Genomic DNA, 8,618 nt, shown 5'->3' with positions numbered 1-8,618 from the left:
CTAGAGAAGGAAGAAGGCATAATGTTTTCTCCCTTCCAGTTAACCCATATGGGAGCCCTAACTCCCAAACAGAAATGGCCATTCGCCAATGGCCATTAAGTGTATTTCTACTTTCCTGCTAGTTGGAAACTAGGAAATTGACATTGGTATACTGGGTTTGCATAGTTCTGTGTCATTTTATCACATGTATAGATTTGTGTAATCAAGTAATCAACATATAGAATCTTTTTAAAATTATTATTATTGTTCTCTAAAGTCTTGCTTTAAGAGTTTCTTGGGTAATTTTATTTTGTGTCAAAAGCAGCCAGTTGTGCCCCTACTGAGGCTTACAGAAGAATCTAATAAAAGCTTGTGGTCTGTATTTTTTCACACCGCTTTCGCTGAGTTTATATTGAAAAACTCTAAGAAGGAGGGAAGGGACACAGAAAACTTGTATTGTTATCCATAGCAGTAACATGTTGGGTTCATAGCCTTCGAAATGGAGAGCCAAATATATCATCAAGACAGTTTGGAGACGTCTCCCTAAAGAATATACCAAACACTTCTTTTTAAAACACATTAGGGCTTCCCTGGTGCGCAGTGGTTAAGAATCCGCCTGCCAATGCAGGGGACACAGGTTCGATGCCTGGTCTGGGAAGATCCCACATGCCTCAGAGCAACTAAGCCCGTGCACCACAACTACTGAGCCTGCGATCTAGAGCCCGCGAGTCACAACTACTGAGCCCACGTGCCACAACTACTGAAGCCCGTGCGCCTAGAGCCCGTGCTCTGCAACAAGAGAAGCCACCGCAATGAGAAGCCCGCACACCACAACGAAGAATAACCCCTGCTCACCGCAACTAGAGGAAGCCCGCATGCAGCAATGAAGACCCAACGCAGCCAAAAATAAATAACTAAAATAAATAAATTTAAAAAAAAATAAAACACATTAAACCTGGCGCCCCCTGCTGCCCTAACCTGCCCACGAGGTGAGCACAAAGGCTTCTCCCTCCACCACCTGCTCCCACATTTCCAAAGACTGCAGAAGGGGATTTAGAAGCATTGCATGGGAGGAAGCTTGCTGTAGCTGAGGAGAACACACGGAGAGAAATGACTGCAGATAGCTTATCTGTTTGCTCTGGGTTCCCGCCTTTCTGAAGAACCTGATGTGAGCCTACACAAAACAGCCTATTATTTCTCAAAAAGAGAATGGACATGACCCTTTGGGGTCGGAGACTCCAAGAGCAGACAGCTCTCCTCCGCAGCCCAGGGACATGGGCATTTGCACCCACTGAAGGCAGACGACGGCAGGCCAAGGAATCATGGAAGAGAAGTGAATTACACAAAAGAAATAGGAGTGGAATAATAAATATCCCTGTGCAGGAAGGGAATGTGGCATATTTCACCTAACAAAGCACATTTTTAAAATTGCTACCTACAGCTCCAAGATCAAAGGGAAACAGCTAGGGGAAGAAAATGGAGAATCTGTCTGATACGCAATTTGACTTTTTCTCTTACCCAATTTTCTAATTCTTCTATCTCAAGTTACTTACTTTTCCCTGAATGTATAACTCTATTTTTAAAAAACCCATTATATTTATAATCTGTAGACATGCAGCTGGAGCTGTACACATCAAGCCACAATTCAGAGTAGCACATTTCCTCACGATGAGGCACTGTGAAGCATTTTCCAAATGACTAATGACATTAACTGACACTTTGTGACAATTGTTAGTTATAGGTATTATTTCCAAATGCGTAATGAATAGGTGCTTATGGAATTCAAATACATTATCAAGTTATATTATGTTGGTAGCTGTATGCTTATGTAGAAGCTAAATGCTTATGACAATGAAGCTATTTGAAAATGGCATGGAGTAGTAGAAACATAAGTATATATAATATTATACATTCATTGGGTGATTATTAAACATTTAAGATCAAATATCCTATTCAATTAAATCTTTTTCCAAGTTCAGGGGCATAAACCATTAACATTTGACAGTGGCTGCTACTTTACCATTCAGTATTTGATTTTACCTATTTGAGCATCAGCTTTCATTAGATGTATTTTCAAAATTGTCTTTAGCAGTGTATAACCTCTTCTGTTTTGCTTTAAGTTTTAGTTTTAATTTTAAGTTTTAAGTTATTGCATTTTTAAAAGAAGAGGTCATACAGAAACTAGAATTAGTAAATCATTTACATCAGAATGAAACCTTCCTGAATACAGTATTTGGATAAAATATTTGTACTTTTCCTTTTTTTTTTAACCTAATGGGATATAATTGTGAAACATAAATGCATTATACCCTTCAAATTCAATAAACTAGAAATTCTGCAGTTGGGTGTTTTTCTCCACTATTACTTTAATAGTTACTTTCTAAGCCATTCCTTTTTCAAAATTCACCTTTTTGTGCACTGAGATCCTTTCCTCCTCCTGGTTGGTCCTGTCAGTGCCTGTTCACTGACTCCTGTCTCCATCTTGCTTGCCTTTCCTTTTTCTGTTTCTTTTTTGTTTGCAGATTATACTGCCTAGTCCAGTGCCTGGTACATATCGGTATTTGGTGCATGTTTGTCCCTCTTTACCCCCATTCCCTGTTATGAGCTTACATTCTCTTCTTAGAACATTAGAACATCAGTTTTGTTCTACATAGTTTTTTTTAAACAATTTATTCTCCTGTTGCTTGAAGGAAAATAAATGAACTTAATAATAATAATAACTTAAGCTATAAAAAGGACACTTGCTCACACTTTCCTATACCTCTGATCCACATGCATGCTTTCTTTGTCCCACTCTTTGGGATACTCTTTTCAATTACTTCCTGAATACAGCCCTCTCCACTCTCTCTAACCTGCCAAGACTGTTTAAGCTTTCGGAAGCAACCTAAGTGTCCATCGACAGATGAATAGATAAAGAAGATGTGGCAAATATATACAATGGAATATTACTTGGCCATAAAAAGAAACAAAATTGAGTTATTTGTAGTGAGGTGGATGGACTTAGAGACTGTCATACAGAGTGAAGTAAGTCAGAAAGAGAAAAACAAATACCGTATGCTAACACATATATATGGAATCTAAAAAAAAAGGTTCTGAAGAACCTAGGGGCAGGACAGGAATAAAGACGCAGACGTAGAGAATGGACTTGAGGGCACGGGGAGGGGGAAGGGTAAGCTGGGACGAAGTGAGAGAGTGGCATGGACATATATACACTACCAAATGTAAAATAGATAGCTAGTGGGAAGCAGCCGCATAGCACAGGGAGATCAGCTCGGTGCTTTGTGACCACCTAGAGGGGTGGGATAGGGAGGGTGGCAGGGAGATGCAAGAGGGAGGGGATATGGGGATATATGTATATGTATAGCTGATTCACTTTGTTATACAGCAGAAACTAACACACCATTGTAAAGGAATTATACTCCAATAAAGATGTTTAAAAAAAAAAAACACATCACATGTGTTCACATGGGTCTCTGACTGCAGAGAACATGTCAACTCCTCAAGAGGTTCAATGAAGTCTACTACCTCCAAGCTGGAGGTGAAGACTGCAGCCCCACCCCATGTCCACACCCTTCTAGGGTGGTGGTAGGGATTTCCCCCCGTGCACCAGCTTTTTCTAAAGTATGCTCTTCACAAATCCTCCTTTCTTGCCCACATGCTGCCCGCTTTTGATATGCTTGATCTGATGTTAGGGTTCAGTAGTTGTGGAATTGGTTAGTAAAGCTTTCTGTTACAAACTTTGCATATGGTGGTCTGTCCTGCACTCACTTTGGTATCTGATATCTATTATATTGGGCAATAAGTTGAACGTGAGTCAGAGAGCCCTAGGTTACATCCTTTTACAAGTGGTTCTTTGTAGCAGCAACCACTCCCCAGTTGCAGGAGATGCTTTTTCTCCCATTGTAATTCCAAATGTAATTGTAAATTTTAGAGATTAATCCTTTGTCAGTTGCTTCATTTGCGAATATTTTCTCCCATTCTGAGGGTTGTCTTTTCGTCTTGTTTATGGTTTCCTTTGCTGTGCAAAAGCTTTTCAGTTTCATTAGGTCCCATTTGTTTATTTTTGTTTTTATTTCCATTTCTCTAGGAGGTGGGTCAAAAAGGATCTTGCTGTGATTTATGTCATAGAGTGTTCTGCCTATGTGTTCCTCTAAGACTGTTATAGTGTTTGGCCTTACATTTAGGTCTTTAATCCATTTTGAGTTTATTTCTGTGTATGGTGCTACGCATTGTTCTAATTTCATTCTTTTACATGTAGCTGTCCACTTTTCCCATCACCACTTATTGAAGAGGCTGTCTTTTCTCCATTGTATATTCTTGCCTCCTTTATCAAAGATAAGGTGATGATAAATGTGTGGGTTTATCTCTGGGCTTTCTATCCTGTTCCATTGATGTATATTTCTGCTTTTGTGCCCGTACCATATTGTCTTGATTACTGTAACTTTGTAGTATAGTCTGAAGTCAGGGAGACTGATTCCTCCAGCTCCGTTTTTCTTTCTCAAGATTGCTTTGGCTATTCGGGGTCTTTTGTGTTTCCATACAAATTGTGAAATTTTTTTGTTCTAGTTCTGTGAAAAATGCCATTGGTAGTTTGATAGGGATTGCATTGAATCTGTAGATTGCTTTGGGTAGTAGAGTCATTTTCACAATGTTGATTCTTCCAATCTAAGAACATGGTATATCTCTCCATCTGTTTATATCATCTTTAATTTTTTTCATCAGTGTCTTATAGTTTTCTGCATACAGGTCTTTTGTCTCCTTAGGTAGGTTTATTCCTAGGTATTTTATTTTATTCTTTTTGCTGCAATGGTAAATGGGAGTGTTTCCTTAATTTTTCTTTCAGATTTTTCATCATTAATGTATAGGAATGCCAGAGATATCTGTGCATTAATTTTGTATCCTGCTACTTTACCAAATTCATTGATTAGCTCTAGGAGTTTTCTGGTGGCATCTTTAGGATTCTCTATGTATAGTACCATGTCATCTGCAAACAGTGACAGTTTTACTTCTTCTTTTCTGATTTGGATTCCTGTTATTTCTTTTGCTTCTCTGTTGCTGTGGCTAACACTTCCAAAACTATGTTGAATAATAGTAGTGAGAGTGGACAACCGTGTCTTGTTCCTGATCTTAGAGGAAATGGTTTCAGTTTTTCACCGTTGAGAGCGATGTTGGCTGTGGGTTTGTCATATATGGCCTTTATTATGTTGGTAATGTCATATATGGCCTTTATTATGTTGGTAAGTTCCCTCTATGCCTACTTTCTGGAGGGTTTTTATCGTAAATGGGTGTTGAATTTTGTCAAAAGCTTTTTCTGCATCTATTGAGATGATCATATGGTTTTTCTCCTTCAATTTGTTAATATGGTTTATCACATTGATGGATTTGCATATATTGAAGAATCCTTGCATCCTGGGATAAACCCCACTTGATCATGGTGTATGATCCTTTTAATGAGGAGCACTTATTTTTAAAACCCTTGACTTCAACATAAGGGTTTCGGCTTAAAGTTACCTAAGAATCAGTTAACGTCTATGCCAGGTGTTCAGTACAGTTTCTGGCTGAGGGTGCCTGCTGCTGATCTAAGTTGTTCCTGGGAAGATATAGATTCAAAGGGAGTTGGAATGGAAAGGGGCTAATTCCAGGCATAGCATCTATTGCCTTCCAGAGGGAAAAAGGTTTGCCTAAGTGTGTACGTACTTCTAATACAATCCACTTTTCATCAAAAAATAAAATAAAATAAAACCCTTGACTTCAGAAACAAAATGCAAACCCCAATTATTTTTTTTCATCTAATAGTCCATCTAACGTCTCTTTTACCCTTGTCAACAACAGGAGGAAATAAGCTAACAAATCAACGGTTCCATCTATCCTGGGCTTGGATTGCTTTGGAGAAAGAGTATTACATTGTGGAGGAAGACTCCACATTCTTAGAAGTGACCCTGACACACAGAGTATACATTGGAGAAACATCATTTATCAGTAAGTAACTTTGGATTGGTTGTTGGCAAAAGGTAACAGAAACATGAATTTTAGGCTTAAAAATAATTATAAGAGAATGGATTGGAAGAGAATCAATAACAGATTTGGGGGAACTTCTAAAAAAATGCATGGGAAATTATGCCATGGTTTTCACTCCATGTGAGTTACAGGCTTATGTACAACACTTTATTCTCCTCCTTCTATTTTCCCCCTTTCTTTTTCTTTTTCAACTCAAAGGACTCCAGGAAAATGAAGACATTTCATAGCCACATACCACAATCCCCAAGTCACTCCGTTTCTTTCAAAATTGTTTTTAAGCATAGAATACATTATTACGCTTAGTTCTAGCTATTTCTTTTGAAAAATTATTTACGAGTACATGATACATTATTGTGTTTAGTTGTAGCTACTTCTTTTGATTATGTATAATTGTTTTCACCCTATTAGGTTATAAATTCCTCCAATATATGTACAGTGTGAAATTTTTCTATGTTCTACAAAGACCTATGCCTCTTTGGGGTAAATGGATATGTAATGCCTACATAATACATCTCATTATCATCATTAATAATCAACAATAATTGCTCTAATAATGCATTACATTTTTATAACATCTTTAGCTGCCAGAACTTTCAGAGATCATTTTGCCTTTCTTTTTTTTTTTTTTTTTTTAATAAATTTAATCATCAGTGTCTTTATTTTCATAATTTTGGGCTGCGTTGGGTCTTCATTGTTGCACATGGGCTTTCTCTAGTGCGGCGAGCAGGGGTACTCTTCGTTGCGAGTGTGGGCTTCTCATTGCAGTGGCTTCTCTTGTTGCAGAGCATGGGCCCTAGGCGCACGGGCTTCAGTAGTTGTGGTGCGTGGGCTTCAGTAGTTGTGGCGAGCGGGCTCAGTAGTTGTGGCTCACGGGCTTAGTTGCTCCACAGCATGTGGGATCTTCCCAGACCAGGGCTCAAACCCGTGTCCTCTGCATTAGCAGGCAGATTCTTAAACACTGCACCACCAGGGAAGTCCCCCATTTTGCTTTTCTTTTCATAATCTTTTGTGAAGACAGATAGAGGTGTTTTGTCTTCATTTTACAAATGGGCATTTTGATTTTCCCAGACATTTGGGGTCCAATCTGAGTCCTGCCAACATATCAAAACTGTTGTAGAGAAGCCAGGAAGGAGATATCTGGAAACAGGCAATCAAGAAAGGCAAGCTTTTCCCAGGTCTCCTCTCGAGGCTTCTGAGTTAGGACTGTTCTCCTAGGAAAAGAGGTCAGCCAAAGAGCACCCTTTCTGCGTGGCCCTCAGCCTCAGTCTACCCCCAGGTTACTTTGTCAACACACAGTGGAACTCGCTGCAAGAACTTCAGCTGAAACATGCCTCCTTTCTCTTGTGGCGTTCTGTCTCCACAATTCTTTATCTTGGGGATTTCTCATGGGCAAAGATTTGGGTTATTATGTCAAGAAGTATTTTCATATCCTGCCTGACTCAGGGTGGTAAACCTGTCAATCTGCCCAGAACCATCTGGATGTTTGTAGACTAACTAAACTCCTCAGGGAGGTGGCCCCGGCCTCCCCATCTGAGCCAGCACCTCCATATGCACTATCCCTGTGCCCTGCTTCATTGTTTCTTCATAGCACTAACCATCCCTGACATACATCATAGGTCCACTGTCTATCTTCCTCAGCAGATTTCCAGCTCCATAAGGGCAGGAACTACATCTTGGGTTATGGCCAACCCCCCAAAACAGCCTGGGGCATATGGTAGTCACCCAATATTTGTTGTTAAGTGAACTACAGTCAGCTCTTTTGTTCTATAAAATACCACTTAAAACCACATCAAACCACAGAAGATAATCTACAAAATACCTTACTCAGGGCTCTAGGAAGTGCTCTTAATCCCCTCACCCCACCCCATGCTGGGGTTAGTAGTCTAAGCACAGGACCTAGAAGAAAACAAAACAACACAAGTGTGGGATTTGAGCTCCTGCTCGGATATGTACTCTTTTTTTGTTGACACCCTAATGACCTTCAATTTCCTTATCTGTAAAGTATCCATCTCAAGATTTGTTTGTGGATTAAATGTGATAATGATATAAATCAATCTAGCATAGTCCCTAGCACACATTAAATACTCAATGTTAACTACCATTGTTCTTTCATGAGTCTCATCCAACAGAAGTGAAATCACCTGTTTACCTCCCCAGTAGACTTATAAACCCCTCGGGGGTAGTGGTGGCTGGACCCAATTCAGCATTACATCTTTAGCACCTCGTACAGAGCTGATACCCACCAAAAATTAAGTAAATAGCCACATGCCTGCACAATTTATATAGCAGTGCTACCTAGCTCTATTTAAACTGCGGCTGAGCACTGTGGAAAACAGTATGGAGGTTTCTCAAAAAACTAAAAACAGAACAACCATATGACCCAGCAATTTCACTCCTGAGTATATATCCAGAAGAAAACAAAAACACTAATTCAAAAAGGTACATACACCCCAATATTCATAGCAGCAATTGTCAAGACATGGAAACAACCTAAGTGTCCATCAACAGATAAATGGATAAAGAAGATGTGATACATATATGCAATGGAATACTATTCAGCCATAAAAAAGAATGAAATGTTCCCATCTGCAGCAACATGGATGGACTTGGAGGACGTTATG

The 8,618-nt window shown here is 39.4% G+C and overlaps 1 long non-coding RNA gene across 1 annotated transcript; it reads left to right on the top strand.

Annotated features, from left to right (window-relative positions):
• The first annotated feature begins 5,040 nt into the window (after positions 1-5,040).
• Positions 5,041-8,369, top strand: LOC309627830. The gene is made up of 2 exons (XR_014243981.1): positions 5,041-5,191; positions 5,222-8,369. It is a non-coding gene; the product is annotated as an uncharacterized lncRNA (long non-coding RNA).
• Positions 8,370-8,618: the final 249 nt, after the last annotated feature.

Source organism: Balaenoptera borealis (genome assembly GCF_965194805.1).
Source record: "Balaenoptera borealis genome assembly, chromosome: 4".
Lineage (NCBI taxonomy): Eukaryota > Metazoa > Chordata > Mammalia > Artiodactyla > Balaenopteridae > Balaenoptera > Balaenoptera borealis.
Note: the sequence above shows the minus strand (reverse complement) of the source record. Positions and strands in the feature narration are given on the sequence as shown.